Genomic DNA, 13,395 nt, shown 5'->3' with positions numbered 1-13,395 from the left:
CTTGGATGTCAATACATTAAAGTCTAGATTTAATAATGGCAGACCTTAGTCTGTTTCATGACTGAAAGGCTCAATTCTGACAGAATATCTATCTATTCATTGAATAAGTTTCTAAAATGGCAGTTTCTAACAGTCATATTTAATATAGGTATACCTCCCTGTATTTTTCTGACAAATTAAAGGTTTGTGCATTGGGCAGGTCTATTAGTGCTATTTTTCTAACAGCATTTGCTCACTCTGTGTCTCTTTGTCACATTTTGGTAATTCTCACAATATTTCAAACCCTTTGCCAGCAAAAATATTACAACTTGTTGAAGGTTTGGGTGATGGTTAGTGTTTTTTAGCCTTAAAGTATTTTTAAAGTAAGATTTGTGTATTTTTAAAGACACAATACTGTTACACACTTAATGCAGTATATATTTTATGTGCACTAGTAAACCATAAAATTCATGTGGTTTGCTTTATTGCAGTGGTCTGGAACCAAACCTACAATATCTGAGGTAGGTCTATATTTAATGCATATTGTAACCAACTGGATGCCATGGTATTATCCATGGCACCAATACAATGCTTTGCACCTAAGTGTTGGTTAAATAGTTATTGAATTAAATTGAACCTCCATCACTTACATCTTAATTTCTGTTGATTTCTTGATGAAAAGTATTTCTATTTAATGTTGTCCCACAAACTCACCAGGGGAATTGTAGGGATCAGTGAAAGAAACAAATGAAAACATTCCATGTACAGCATGCTACATTGCTTCAGTCATGTCCGACTCTGTGTGACCCTATGGACTATAACCCATCTGGCTCCTCTGTCCATGGGATTCTTCCAGCAAGAATACTAGAGTGGGTTGCCATGCCCTCCTCCAGAGGATCTTCCCGATCCAGGGATTGGACCCACATCTCTTAGGTCTCCTGCACTGGCAGGCAGGTTCTTTATCACTCGCGCCACCTGGGACGTCTAAAGTACTTTGAGGCATGCTATTAAAAATAAAACTGTAATGAGCCTTTGGCAATGAAGAGGGATGTGGTGGTTCTTTCTCAATTGGGGCAGGAGGTCAAATACCAAGTCTGAAAATGAATAGAGACCCTATAAATCGATCATAATGTAACCTGAAATGAAAGACTAATTTCCATGTTCATGTAAGATCTAAGTATGGGGAGAATACGAATAAAATGAACTGTGAATGTCCTATTCATTTTTATACAAAGCTGGCACTATTGGCCTGTTATTACTAAAGCATGCATTCCTTCACTTTGCTGACTTCCTTCACTGTGTTTTCAAGTTCTGGCTTCATGCTTAGGAAGTCAATTGCCACCCCAAGATTATAAATATATATTTATCTAAGTTCAGTAAAGTTACAGTTTTGTTTTATACTCTTACTCTTTAATTCTTATGGGATTTATTTTGTATAAAATATGAAGAAAGAATCTGTTTCCCCCAAAGTGCTATGTATGTTGCCTTATCATCCCAGTATCTCTCCAGCATTGGGCACAGGAGGGTCTCAGTAAATATTATAGAATGAATAAATTAATGACTGATGAGTCTAAACCTTCCAGAAACTTGCCAGGCTTCCCTTGGGACCAACAGTAAGTGATTGTAAGACTGACTTAAATGAAAGTGAAAAGCTAGGCCTAAAGCTAAATGGCTTTTGTGAGGCTGATATCTGCTGCTTTGGGCTATAATTAATTGATCTAACTTGTTGTGGGAATATACTGATAAATTCACCGAGACTTGAAAGGGAAATATGTTTCTCATTTTCTTTAAAATTATATTTTTTGATTCCTGAGAAATATGTATATGTTACATATATTTCATATATATAAATGCATGTATAAATATCCTTACAATTTTGACATTATTTTTGAATTTGAGATACAAACATTTGAATCTATTCATCTATCTACCATCTGTTTGGGTATATATACATACATATTAAGCACAAAAGGCACAAAAATTTAATATTTAAGAGTATGGGCTATCAAGACTGCCAGGATTTAATCTTAGCTCTGACATGTACTAGCTGTGTGACCTTGGGCAAGTTGCTTAACTACTCTTTCTCCCAGTTTTGTCTGTAAAATTGGAAGATTAATAGTGTTTTCTTCAGAACATTGTTGTGAACATTAAATTCATGTAACCATTTAGAATAGTGCCTGAAATATTGTAAGTGCTGCCTAAGTGTTAGCTTTTATTATTATCCTACTCACTTCCAATAATCTTCTTGTGTTCTCGAAAGTAACAGATTCAAAATATCTTTAAAATATTTTTTAAAAGAACATTTAGGATTGATTGAATGAGAGAAAAGAAAATCGCTTAGCAAAAAAGCAATTGCTTTATTTAGCATAGAAAATATATAGTAACACACATGGATACTAAAACTGTAAAAGAAAAAAATTCAGAAAAGAACAATGTTTAAGTTTGAATTCTGAAAATAAAATACATAAATTGAAAGTGTAAACTCAGAGGTGCATCCTGTTTCCAAACACAAGAATTAAAAAATCAAAATGACAGACTTCTGTTAATCTGCTTAGGAAGGCATAAATTGTTAATCAGGCTCCAGGCAACATTGTTTAATACCAAGTTTAATAAAAATCTGCCTGGAGGAAGAAGAGGTCTGGTGGCCAATTTTGAAAGCTGGGCAGCTCTGTTTACATGCTTAGTCTCTCTAGCTCTGAGGACACCATTGATAGGGTTTCCTTTGAAATTGGCTTCTTTTAACAGAGTCAAAATTATTAAACACTATAGCATGGGATAGAAAACTTGAATTTTTTCATTGGTGTGAATACACTTGAAAAGGAAATAAATTGGAGGAGTATTTATTTAAGAGAATCTTTTGCAGTTTGTATGAGAAGAATTTCACAGTAAGCATTTATTGAGCCTTCACTATATGCTTACATTTGCTAGTGATGCCTTCATCTTAAAACTGTGATCTTGAGATGAAAGAAGTGATATTTTAAAATCATTTTCTCCTTTCTCCCCAGCCTGTATTTGTTCATTCCACAAGGCATCTTGTAATTGTATCATGTGGGCTTTCTCTGTGCAGGGACTCAAGAAAATTTCCAAAGTCTTGGCATTGTTTTTAGGAGAACTTGTCAATCAGGTGAAAACTAAATTGCAAAGTATTTGACAAGTGGAGTATCTCCTGAGCAGTTGGAGCCCTGTAGCTACTTCTTTGGATTACTGAATTTAAAACGCAGCCCAAATTTCACTTGCTTTAAAGTCCTTCTTGATAACATCATGGATATCATTGCCTATTTCTTAATTACAAATCAGGGCAGGTTTGGCTCTTGTTTTCATGATTGGTTTTTCTAAACAGCTGTGATTTTCATATGGCGAAAAAAAAAAAAGCCATTTAAAAATTTATTTTAATGTAGTGAGAAATTGGGAAGCAAACATATGCTCTATTAAAGTTCAGAATATCCACAGTGCAAAGCAAACTTCTTGTTCTTTGGTGCACAGTTAACCCAGCATAGGTTTCAACAATTTCTCCCCTCTCTGTCTGCTGTATAAAAATCTTTCATTACATCAGACTAAACTAAATCACTTGGGAGCATTTTACTCTTTTGTAGCTTTCAGCTTCATATTTTAAATAAAGTAACTGTCCTATTTAGCATTCTAGTTGGTGAGAAAGTCATTTCACATGATCACTCGACATCTAGTAGTGTCCTTCCCTCTGTTGGGTCATCTCTTAAACTTAATTTCATTGTCTTTTTAGAATACAAAGTAAACATACATTTAAACTCAAGGCAGGGGGAAGTTGAAAAATAAAACCATGGTGCTATTTGTAAAGATATCTTGGAATCTGGCATCTGAGAATAAAAAGCATACTGAAGAAGGGAAGTATCATGAGACAAAGTTTTAAAATACGAGACCTGTATTGGTGTGCCTGCACTTATTTCAAAGGCACTTTACCTGCAGGTAAATATACTTTCCTTGAATTCAAAAATTATTGCAGAGCTGGATCTGGAGGTTTGGAACCACCTCCTCTTGATGACAGTAAGTGACCCCTTCATTCTGTTGTCTTAATAAGGATCTGCCCCAAACATCTTTTTCTTACTAAAGAGGGATATGAGTCAGAAAGAGAGTAAAACTGTGGCACTGATACTTATTACAAGGCCTCCCTCACAGAATTTATTTCTTTATGAAACACTGACAAAATCTCAACTACATACTTTTATATAAGTAATTAACTGGCAAATAGTTAATTACTGGGAGATAGAGTAGCTCTACTTGATACAAATTAGGATCAGCAGTACTATACCAATCTTGGTGAATTTTATCATTTTTCATCATGATTACTCAGTCCAACCACACAGTTTTTATGAGTGTTAAATCACAACCTGTTGCTAAGAAGAGCTTAAAATATTTTAGTTGAGTGTGAAATCGAGCAGTTCCAAACATTTTATAAAATGAATGATAGTTGATTAATAAAATTCCCCTTTTTTAATCCTGCAAAGGAGGTTTAAGCTTTGCAGCTAAAAATGTGATAAGCCCATTTTCATGACTGAAATGTAGAAAGCAACTGCTTTTTGACCTAACAATGCATACCTTAAACTACAAATCAATCAACACCTTAGGAAATTTGTGTTTATCCACGGTTATATAAAGTTTATTTTTAGGAAAAAAAATACCCCTTTAATAATGGGTATGGTTAAATTGAGCTGGCTGGGTTTTTAGAAAAACTATATATAAAGTTAAAACTTCTTATTTTCCACCGAGTAATCCACTATGTAATCAAATAGGTGAATTCATTGCCAATGATACATTTTGGCCATGACCTTGGCAAAGTACAATTTTGGAGGACCTATTAATATAGTCAAAGATTATATTGTTATTTGAAATGTTATTATTAATCTCTATGAAGTTTAAATAAGGGATCCAAAAATACCTTTTGATAGAATGACTTTTATCTTTTGGGCTGTCTATTTGGCTTATCATTCCAAAAGTAATTCCCGTTTACTTTCTATTCATCCAAACAAAGAAGAAAACTAAGTCAGTCATTTTTCAATATTATGTTATTCATTATCTAACTCAGTGGTCCTTGGACTTTTGGATTTCATGGAACATTAACAGTTATTTTTTTAAATAGGGGAGGGTTGACATTGGGTTGCTTGCAGATTTTAATTTTGTCAAGGGTAAAAACAACATAATTTATCCATACACTTTCATGCAAAAATTGACATTTTAACTCCAAAGAAGTGGGAAGGTCACTATCTCAGTCCTTAAATTGAATAAATGGAAAGTTATAAAAAACACAATAAATAGGTTGTCATCATGTTTCATATCTGATCACTGACCAATAAACTTTTTTTTTTTTGCAAAAATGCACACATGACTGGTTAGCCTGCCAAATTACTGATACTCAAGACTACCATCAAATCATTAAAAATAAAATAAAAACCTACATTTTATCAGTCTCCCAAGTAATCGTCAAAATTTTGAAGGAAAATTTTAATTCTTCTTTGCAATAGGAGCTTTACAAAAGTGTACAAACACATAAAATTCCTAAAGTTATAAATCCTTATTTTCTCCATAAGTTTCCATGCCTGTTCCTTTATAGCATATTTATAAATAATGACATTATAGATTTAAATTTCTCTTTTAATTTGTAATGGCAGAATTGAGTGGAGATGATAAAAAGTTATACTATTCCACAGCTAAAGCTCAGGTTACGGAAGAGAGAGATAATGAACAAGATGAATTCAGTTGGTCCATGGACAGGTCACTTCATCTCTCTGGTCATCAGGTATCTCAAATGTAAACGATGGGCATTGGGTTTTAGTCACTCACTCGTGTCCGACTCTTTGTGACCCCATGGACTGTAGCCCACCAGGCTCCTCTGTCCATGGGATTCTCCAGACAATACTGGAGTGGGTTGCCACTTCCTTTTCCAGGGGATCTTCCCAACCCAGGGATTTAACCTGGCTCTTCCACATTCCACTCTTTACCAGTGAAGCCCTTGATATTGGGTAAAGTAATGTCTAAACTCCTTTCTGTGTCTCACATTCTCTGATAATTGTCAAACTGTCAATAAAGGCTGGGTTAACTACCTGACTTTTTGAATGGTGTTAATAGAAAGAATAGAGTTTAATGGAAATGGCTTATCACCATCAACCATTTATAATATTACTGTATTGTTAAGAGGATGTCTTTCTTCCTTTCTCCTTCCTGCTTTCCTCCATCCCCACCCTCTACCCCTTTTCTTATAAAATTTTACTTGGTAAAGAAATTATTCAGAACAAATACTGAACTGTGATGGGAATGAAATAATAAAACTGTGGTCATAAAAGAAGAAAATTATTTTTACCCATCAAATAAGAAAGGAAATAATTACTTTTAGTCATCAAATAAAGAAGGAAATGGACACAATCTTATTCAGCTCTACCTACAGTCCCCAAAGCTATGCATGCAGTGAGTTTGTCAGTGCACTAAGAAAGGACTGAGGCCCTTGGGGTGCCGTGAGGTTGTGATGCCCCCCATCATGGAAATAAATAGCTGTTATTTTTAGCTACCTTCCTGAAATACCGCCCCCCCCCAACTTAAGGCTCTCTCTGAACATGAGAAGACAATTTATTCTCTTATAAGAAGTATCATTATTATGCTCAGAAAAATGCCCCAAACAATTCTTTTTACTACAACTATAAACACTAATGCATACTTTCAAGTGGTTTTTAAGAAATGAATAAGCTACAGACATTTTCCTCAGCCTGAAAACCTGCATTGCTCTGGTCAAAATAATCAAATCATTCCCATGCCCTCTGCTGCTCTGTATTTCTCAGAGATTCACACTTTTACTTCTAAGATACCACAAGTGTTTGTTAACAGTACATTCATTAAACGCTTGGCTCAAACAGAAATTTCCTAGAAATTCAAACCAAAAAGGGGCTAAATAAAACAGGATACCTCATATAGAATCCAAATGAATGACTTATATTTGGTCTTCATCACTTTTGTATACTTTAGGTTATCAGAAGGACACATAGTATGTCTATTTACTTTGAAGAATAATAAAGATAATAGAAAAGAGTCAATATTCTTCAAAGCATTAAGAAAACCTTCCTTTGATTCTGCTGCGATTTCAGACCACTTTTTAAAAACGTACTCCTCTGCTTATTTTATGATCCATGCAGAATCATTTCCTTTAGATGGTGATTTTTTTAAAGGATAACTTTCAAATTTACATTCCATGTTAGAGACACATAGTGATTATAAACATGTTAATGATGTAATCATGTTTATAAAATTGTATCTAATAATAGTATTTATAAAGTAGAAAGTGTACCCTGTATAAAAATGGTGACTTTAATTCTATTTCTATTCTTACGTTTTCCTCTTATGTAAAAATTCACCTCCCATCTCTTTTCATTGTAGTCACTTGGGACACCGCCTCAACTTAATTTTTTCTTGCTGTTTTCCATTCCTATAACTTATTAGGTCTCCTGAACATCTTTTGGGCAGATCTACCAAATTAGGGAATTACAGAAAGAGAAAAAACACAATGCTCTTTCAAGTGGTGAAATATGAAGATAAATTATACCCTGTGTTGGCTAGCTTTGTATTCCTCAACTTCTTCCTGAGTTGTTCTCTTTCACAAGATAGCACTAAGTATGGTGGGAAAAGCTTTGGACCCATGCTGCCCATTTATACTGCACATCAAATTTAATAGTAACATTCTGGCTTTAATTAAACTTTTCCTCTTATAAATCTCAGCCAAGGTGATCTGATTTATAGAGGAAATGAGCACCCAACAGTGTTAGTGTAATGATATTAAATAGATGAAACAAAGTAAAATAATCTCTAATAATCTGTGGGGATGGGGGACACAGAACCTTCTGCATATGTGTCCACTCTGCATTTATGCATCTGTGCTCACAGCATTCATTCTTCAGTTAGTTTTCATTGTTGGAAGAGCTAAACATTTCCTGGATAGTTCAGTCTTGACCAGCTAGAATACTGGCTGTATCTTGACCCCTCTGACCCAATCACTTTGGCTTAAAAGAACCTTACTCCATTTACATCTGTATGTAGTAAATCAAGGTGTACCACCTTTTTCAAGCGTTATGTATACTTTTCTTGCCTTATCTCCCTACTTGTGAGTGATGGGGTTACAAAGACTGTACACTTTCGGCTGTAAACCTTAATTAGAGAAAACCTGAATTTTCTCATCTGATTACTTTGAAAAAGTGAGCGTTTCTTAGGAATAGGAACTTTAAAAATGTAGGCCAGTTTAATCTTCATAAGAGGAAAACTCAAAACAAAAATATTGTTTAGATCTAGGAGAGTGCCTTAAACTCTCATCTGTGTTCAAAATAAAACAAAAATCCTAATGGAGAGAAAAAATGAAAAGAAAAAAAAAGAACGAAGAAAAAAAATCAACCCAATCTGTGCATTTCTTTATTTCTTCTCTAATATCATTGGAACAGTGTCACAACTGGATGCTCTGTGTGTGTGAATTTTGATTTTCTTCTTTCAGCAATTTCCCCTATTAACATGATGTGCTTGAGTCTTTGTATTTAGAATCATTATTCAGAAAAAAATTTAAACCAGAGAAGGTTTGATTATCTACATTTTCACCTTTTTGTGAAACAAATAAGGTAAGCTCAGTAGACACTAGCTAGGCTGAAACACTATTAAAAAATGCAATTCAGACTGAGTCACTGCTTGTTATTTTTATAAGCGAGACCCTAATTCTGATCGACCCCAAAGAATGGGCTGCTGTGACTAAACTAGCAGCAAAAGCAACTGGCTTCTGCTGGATGTTATCTCATTTGGAACACATTTCAAACTTTAGAACAGATTTTTAAATTGAAAGTTGAAACCTGCAGACCGTCAGCAGAAGAGGCTGATTCACCCCTATAGAACTTATCTTACTATGTAAGTTCCAGGCAGAGTTTTTTTTTAAGGACTAGGTTACCTAAAATATGTTGTGATACATCAAAGAGAGAGAGAGAAAGAGAGAGAGAGAGAGAAAAAAGACAAACACCTCCTGGAATAAGAGTGATATGCATGTAAACATCTTTTGGATTTTAAGTGTATGCTTATTTGAATGGGGGCTTCTTTAAATTAGAAACCTCTAGTTCAGTATAACTTGTCAATGTTCATGGATCTCTGAAAGGTTAGTTAATTTTTTTCTGCCTCATTTTTTCTACTTTTTTTCAATTGCTTCATATATTTGCCTGAACCCCTATGGTAGGGCTTCTTCATGTGGAATTTGTTGAGTCATAACTATAATGCCATTATTACTATTGGGTAAATTTGAGTGAAGGAAGTACAATCTTGGCAAGATGAGAAATAAGGAAAATTTTATATTAGTAGTGGTGAATTCTTTATTAATTGGCCATTGCTTTCATTTGGAATCATAGAGAAGTTATCAAAGGTCTAGATACCCAGAAACTGTGCAAATACTCTTGGGTTCCTGAAATTAGAGGAACTACACAAATGACAGTAATGGTCTTGACCTGGAATAAATGTCATGAAAGGAGTTGGGAATACGGTCTTGTCTGTGAAGGGAAAGCTGTTATATGCTTATTATCTTAGATAACAAAATCCATGATGCAGCTGAGCTGCAGGGAGAAGTGCATGGCGTGACCCACTAGAGGTCCTTTCCAACTAGAAAAAGTTTCCATAGTTCAAAGGATTCAGCCTCAGAAAGCTGGCATTCCGGACTGCAAAGCGAGTAAAGGCCAGAAGGGGGGACTGCACATTTTACTTCCCTAGGGAGAAACATGGTTTCATTCAGATTATTTGTCATATTTATCTCTCTTTTTTTATCCTTATGTGGTACAATCACTCAGTTAGCTCTGGTTAGATATTCAGAACCTGTTGTTCCAAGTTATTGATACATTTGGAAAAAGGAAGTATCATTTGATGTCCTGGAGCTACAGTTATGCTTTCTGTTGATATTAGCGGTTTTCAAGTATCTCAGAACAATATTTTCAAGAGAGATTTTTGCTTTAAAATGAAGAGTGCCTCAGTAAGTTTTTACTTGCAAAGCTGATGGAAGTGGTGGGTGGAAGAGGTAATATACACATTTTCTGATAGTAGGCAACTTAGTAGAAAATGAGTGTGTTTCTATATATTATCTTTGCAGAGTTAGCATTAAGAAATAGAATTGCAATAAATTGATGTAAAAGCCAGATAGTAAAGGGACTAAAAGTCCCTGCAGAGACACCAGTCTGTCACTTACAAAGGTAGCAAAAGATAATTGCAGACAAGTACGTAGAACTAAACCATTGCTGTTTTCCTTTAGAGATACACTGCTGCTTCTCATGTTTTTCTGAAAAAATTGGTTACTTCCTCTGCTTCTGAAGTATGCCATGAACCATCAAAACAGGTAGAAAAAGATCTGCCTTTTATTTCTCCCAATACCTTTTTAATTAGAACACACCATAGAGCAAAACGGGCGAGATACAATCCTGCGTGATTGCATTTTCCAGTAAATTGTTGGATTTCTTTTAAGTTTCTGAGCTCTGCATTGAAAATCTGGCCTCTGGCATAAACTTTGCCCTCCTCCTATGACATAATGAAGACATCTGCTTGATCATATCCTCTTTCTTCACACAACTTGTTTTCTGGCTCTAAAAAAATAGCCAGCACAAAGCTGTGCAAGTACTGAAACACAAAGGGTGATGCTGAAAGCCAAACTGGAAGAGGTTTTTTTCTCCTAAAGTAGAATACTAAAGCCTTTCCTTTTCAGGTACAGGCATCAGCAAGAAAAGAAAGGAAATAAGTAATCCCTGCTCACCGTTTGTATAAGCTGATTTGTTCTTCATTCTTAGAAGAGTTGTGCATTAACAAGGTATATCCCTGTGTTCCTTTTCCCATACAGGGAGGATTTTGCACCCCCTGGATTATAACCACTCAGAGAACCGATATTTCGCATGTGTGCCCCTCCAGAGCAGCCAGACATGTACACATCACCCACTCCAGCAGCAACATTTTTTTTTTTTTTGCAGGAAAAATCCTCTTCTTTCCTACATTATTTGCTTCAGTAAGTGAAAATGAAAATTGGCTGAGATATGGGGTGATACACCTCCATAGAGTGAATATCATAATTAAAATGTCTTTACAAAAAAAAACAAAAACAAAAACGAGAGAGGGGAGAGAAATGTATGGCTATTCCAGATGATTAAACTTCTTGGTACTTGGATGTTCTCTGTAGTTAACTCAGGTGAACAGCCCCCTTGCACTAACAAGGACCTGCATATAACTCCCCATAAAATATGGATTTTATTGCAGCAGTGACACCACTTGAGCACCACGCTGACCTCTCCAGCAGCTCCCATCTCCGAGATCTCCGATAACTCTTGGCATAAGAATAACTACAGAAGTAATCTCAGCTCTGCAACACACAACATAGCAAGATTCCCTGTTACTCAATTCCGGAATATCGCACCGGGGGCGTCACTTTTCCTGCATCGGACACCGGAAAACCAGGCGCACTTGGTTTGCTCTCCAACCAGTCCGGGGGAGGCGTTTTCCCCCAGATTTGTGCCTGGCCAGCCTTGGAAGAGCACAAGCGAGCTCCGTCTTCCACATGACTTTTCCCTGGACAGTGTGCTCCATTTTCGGAGTCCAGTGTTGGACTTTCCTTGCAACCTAAGCATTTCTGCCCTATGTGAGCCGGCAGGCGTTGCCCCCGGCGTGCAAGCTAACAGTTTTTTTTTTTTTTTTTTTTTTTAATAAGCATCTTCTCTGAGACAAATCATCTCTTTAGCCTAAGTTTTCCTTATTGGGAGCATTCAGGAGTTTTCAAGCTACCCAATTTTCTGCTTTGGCTCCCAAACCAAGAAACGTAACCCAGCCAAAGCGGTCCCTGCACAGACCCTGTGATGTGGGCAGGTGGAAATAAATCAAGCCCCAAACCGCTCCGCGGGTCCTGCACGCACCAGCGCCCTTGGTAATTGACCAGCCAACTTTGCAAATGCCGGAGATCCCTTGGCAGCCTCTGCCGGCGGAGAGAAAGGCAACGGGTTCTTCCCGGCGGCCCCGTCACATATGCCCCCACCAAGCCCCTCCGCGGTCTTACCAGAAGGCGGAGGAGCGGCGCTGAAGCTCCCCGGGAACTGGCGCCCGTTCTGGGCAGCGGCAGCAGCGCCGCCCGCGCAACCGGACCCGAGCGCCCGCCCCGACCCGGCTCGCAGGCTGAACATCCCTCCCAACTCCAGCGTGCGGCACCCACCGGGCGAGGAGGGCTCGCTCTCTCTGATTGGCTTCCATCAGCGCTACAGAATTAAAACAAGAAAAGGCATGCACCATCGCCAACTGAGACCGAACCCACCTCCGCTCGCCTTCCTGCTCCCAGGGAGACCCTGCGACCCGCCCAGGCTGCTCCTGCCTCGGTCGCCGCCGCCGCCACCGCCGCAGTTGCCCGCTCAGCCGTTCTCGCTGCCGCGGCTGAAACTGCAGCTCGGGATGGGAAGGTTACGGGCTCGGGAGAGCTGGCTCTTGTGGGCACACACTGATTTGCAAGTGAATGAAGTGGGAGGGAGCAAAGAGAGGAGGACTTTGTTAGAGAGGCCCAGTGCCTGCCCCCGCCCGCCCCCTCCCCTTGACAGAATGACTCCCTGTGTTTGAAGTCCTGAGCAATTCGCTGCCTGTAACACTCCCTCCGCTCCAGGCTTTCCTTTCTCTTCCTTTCTTATTTTTTTTTGGGGGGGGGGGGGTTAAGACATACTCAGAACTTGCGTGACTTCGTCTGTACCCTCCTTTATACTATCAAAATGCATCTTGTGCGATCATCTGTAACGGTTGGATATTCTTTTTTTTTTTTTTTTAACCGACCAAGCAATTACAATTTCCAGGGACATGGTACCTCGTTGCGCTATCAGTTGGCCAGCTTCGTGTTATAGAACGCATAACATGCACACACATAAAACAAACCCAGTCTCCTGAGATAACAGTACTGACGGCTTTTCTTCACAACATAAACAGGCGTTCTCCAGACGCAAGCAGACATAGATTCAGACGCGTCTTTCCTTTTCTTCTGGGAAGACAGGTTTCACATGGTCCTATGATCTCTGTCACTCTTTTGGAATGAGTAACCCCAAGATGCTGTAAAATGAAGCCATGCTTCCTTGGGCTTGCAGAAACTGTCGAACCCAAACCCTTCAGGCTTACCACTGACTTATGGTTGATTCCATCTTTCTAAATGAGTTAATACAAGGACACAAAAGACTTGCAGAAGAGTGTGTAATGATATTCAGGTCTGCCTCCCATTTGTGATCTTTCATGAAAGTTCCTGAAGTAGGGTAACCTCCAAATTGAACTCTTAGGTACACATAGCAGTTTGCATAGCTATACTTATAGTAACCAAAAAGTAATTTTTTAAAAGTAATTTTTAATATTAGGGAACTGAGCTACAAAATCTTAAGCATGTTGAAATATTAAGTG

At 37.6% G+C, this 13,395-nt stretch overlaps 1 protein-coding gene across 5 annotated transcripts in view; it reads right to left on the bottom strand.

Annotated features, from left to right (window-relative positions):
- Positions 1-12,416, bottom strand: part of CDH6 (cadherin 6) — a 150,185-nt gene extending 137,769 nt beyond the window's left edge. For 2 of the 5 annotated variants that reach the window (XM_086362532.1, XM_086362536.1), the window contains exon 1: positions 12,284-12,416. The gene's annotated coding sequence lies outside the window, so the exon portion shown is untranslated. Of the gene's footprint in view, positions 1-12,031; positions 12,155-12,283 lie in introns of those variants that run through there. The other 3 variants (XM_086362534.1, XM_086362533.1, XM_086362537.1) reach the window with 3 other exon arrangements.
- Between the last annotated feature and the right edge of the window lie 979 nt (positions 12,417-13,395).

Source organism: Bos grunniens, chromosome 20 (assembly GCF_055505025.1).
Source record: "Bos grunniens cultivar Pamir isolate PY7600 chromosome 20, Bosgru_T2T1.0, whole genome shotgun sequence".
Lineage (NCBI taxonomy): Eukaryota > Metazoa > Chordata > Mammalia > Artiodactyla > Bovidae > Bos > Bos grunniens.
The sequence above is the reverse complement of the archived record's forward strand: the minus strand, read 5'-3'. Positions and strand labels throughout refer to the sequence as shown.